Source organism: Morone saxatilis, unplaced genomic scaffold, assembly GCF_004916995.1.
Source record: "Morone saxatilis isolate NCDOM2014 unplaced genomic scaffold, NCSU_SB_2.0 Contig18, whole genome shotgun sequence".
NCBI lineage: Eukaryota > Metazoa > Chordata > Actinopteri > Moronidae > Morone > Morone saxatilis.
The window spans coordinates 12,666,676-12,669,721 of record NW_023339740.1 but is presented as its reverse complement, the minus strand read 5'-3'; the positions used below and the strand labels follow the sequence as shown (position 1 = coordinate 12,669,721).

General features: G+C 41.5%; 1 protein-coding gene across 1 annotated transcript in view; it reads right to left on the bottom strand.

The window, feature by feature from the left end:
* Positions 1–3,046, bottom strand: part of LOC118328620 (low-density lipoprotein receptor-related protein 1-like) — a gene marked incomplete in the record, with an annotated part of 88,024 nt that overhangs the window by 70,169 nt on the left and 14,809 nt on the right.

The window sequence follows — 3,046 nt, the reverse complement described above, 5'->3', positions numbered from 1 at the left end:
TGTAATGCTTGCATAAGTAATAGTGTGTGTGTGTGTGTGTGTGTGTGTGTGTGAGTGTGTGTAAAAGAGAGAAGTTAGAGCTCATTATGTGCACATGCTCTCACACCTGTAGCAGGTTCTTGTATGAACAAGGTCCTGCAAGGCGACAGAGTCTTTCATGTTGAACAAAGGTTGTTTTTCTTGACATGTTGGCTATCTGGACTGGGTGGTGGCTGCTTTTAGGAGACAGTAGCGAGATCAAACAGATCACTTCCTCTTCCATATCTGAACAGTATGACCACTGGCTTTGGGTCAGCTGTCTGGTAAATGAAACCACTGATCAAATATACACCAAACAATAAACCCCCTTATGTTCCATTACATCTGCTGTGCGTCTAACTTCTAGATCAAAGATTAAACCTCGCCAGATTTAATTTCTTTTCAAGGCAGTCTTTTATTTCTTTTGATAGGAGTCAGTGAGACGGACATTACATCATACAGTATGATGTTTTCCACTCTGAAAGTGGGTGTTACAGAAGTGCTTCATCTCCTAAAAAGTTAATTGTAGCCTAGGTGGGAACTGTCTGTAAAACTGCCCTTATTACAGGCCAGGGGCAGGGGACATCATTTCAGCGTTACACACTTCCTGTGTTTCCAGGGCACACTCACTGCACATGGTAATATTTCAGGACCCCAATAAAAGTCTACAGCCTGAGGAGATGGCCGCTCTATAACAGTCTACACCCTACCTTAAGGCAAATCTTCACATTTATCTTCATTTCAATTGTTCATTGATTAGGGATGCAGTTCAAAGCTCTATATAAAAAGTTCATATGCCCAGACAACCATTTTGTTTTTGTTTTACTCTTTCAGTATCCCTTTATGCCAGTCTGACCCAGCACCCTGCGGTACAAAGAACAGCATTGTGGGGGTTACACAGCAGGGCAAAGCAGCTGCACTGGACAGTGGCTGACTTCCCTGGCAATAGCCAACACACTGACAAAGACCACTGTGAAGCCCGTCCACATGAGTGAATAAATAAACCTCTCTTATGCATCTTTTAACCAGAAGCATCTGCAAAGGCACCTTCACAAAGAGCATATTTATCACAACAATGAAACTACAAATGGTGGACATGCAGGGATACATCTTAATGTTCAGTCTCCAGACAACTTCTCCGACTCAGAATAGAGGATTTGTGTCATTTGTGTTTTTGTGTATACCGTATAATGATACAAAAATGCTAATCAACCATATTTAACTGGATTGAGATTCATTCTCCACAACTCCATAACTTCGACACACAACATCTGCTCTGCAACAAACATAATGTTCTTCTTTTTTTCTTTTTTCAAAATGTATTTCTTTGTTTATAATAAGACAGTGCAGCATATCAGGAAACATGTGGAGAGAGGGGGAAGAATGCAACAAAGGTCTGAATTGAACAATGGATGTTGCGGTTACATGAATTGCCCCTAGCATGTGGGCCAACAGAGATGACGACTTCCCCATCCTGCCTGTGGCTCTCAGCCCAAAACTCCATCAGCTCCTACTGAAAAAGTAAATCTTATATCTACTCAAACCACAGAGTTGGTGCACTATCAACTATTTACAGCAGCAGTAAGGTGACTGACTCAAATTGTGCCCATGTTCATCGTAATGAAAGGAACATGTTGCCAACAGTGTAACAGTGTGGCTCACTGATGTGTTTTTGAACAAGGCTCAGAGGAATAAATTATATCAGGCTTTGGGTACTGGGGCAATACCTGTTAACAGGATGAATTAAATAATGGTTTTGTCCTTTTCATGAGGTTTGTTGATAAAAAGAAAACTACAGAATATCATCAGACTTATCCGTTCATTTTAAATAAGCACACGTCCAAAATAAACCCAAATTAGAAATGTCCTGACATACTTTTTAACCTTCTGTACTGACTTATGTACTTGTTCATACTCTAAAGTAGCAAATAACCTTTGTAATGTATTTGTAGTTGGCAACAGTGACCAAAAACAATCTTCACTTCATGAAAACACCAAAATTGTATTGCATTTTCGTCTCTCTGACTCACTTCCTAAGTTTTCCATCCTGACGTTGAGAAACGTCAGGTCCCTCCAGAGCATAGGTCCAATAACTGTTGTTTTTTAGAGAGTTTGGCATAAACTCACTGTTGTTTCTGTCCCAGATAGAGACTCAGAAGAAGAGGGCTGGCTCACAGATGGGGGGGGTTGGGCAAAGAGCAGGTTGTGAAAAACAGCAGGTTTCTCCATTGCTCTGGGCGAGTCTCTAATGACTTCCAGACCTACTCTCATACAGTCTTTGCGTCTAGACTGCAGCTACGGCACTCTACCCTGGCCTCCCAGTTGCTCACTCACTCTCTCCTAGGCTAACCCCCCTCAAAAAAGCAACATTTACACACAAATACCCAAACACACACACACACAAAGCCCCCACCCACCCATCCTCTTAGAAAACTACAGGCGTTTCGGTCTGAGAGGCTGACCAAAAAGACACTGCTGCTTTCATTCCCTCCCCAGGGATTCAGCCTCAAGGCATCGCAACTCTAATAAAGACTTTGAACGACAGCTGTCTTTTTTTTTTTGTACTATTTCTGATTTGTTTTGTCTCATGACTGCATCCTCTGTGGCTCTGAATGCAAAAGGAAATCACATCTATCAAAGAAAGACAAACTTTGTAAATCTCCTAATTGGGCATGACAGAACTGTTTAAAGGCAGAATGACTTCTGTCACTTACTGATAAAAACATCCCATTGTTTTCTGCAGTGTGGCTGTGGTTAGCCAAACAAATCTAATAGGCCAACACTCAGTTTGTTAGCCGACAACTGCTCTCAGAATGCATTTAGAGGGATCAAAGGCTACAGTAACATATTAGCATAGCTTTGATATTACAAAGAAATGTCTTATTAACGCAGCAGGTTTTAGATCCATTTCTGGGGCTGTTTTACACTTGGAGACTGCACCTGTTGAATAGTGTTCAAGTCAAATCGATCTGCATAATTTGCACGTCTCCTGCACTATGGGTGCTTTACACACACACATACACACACA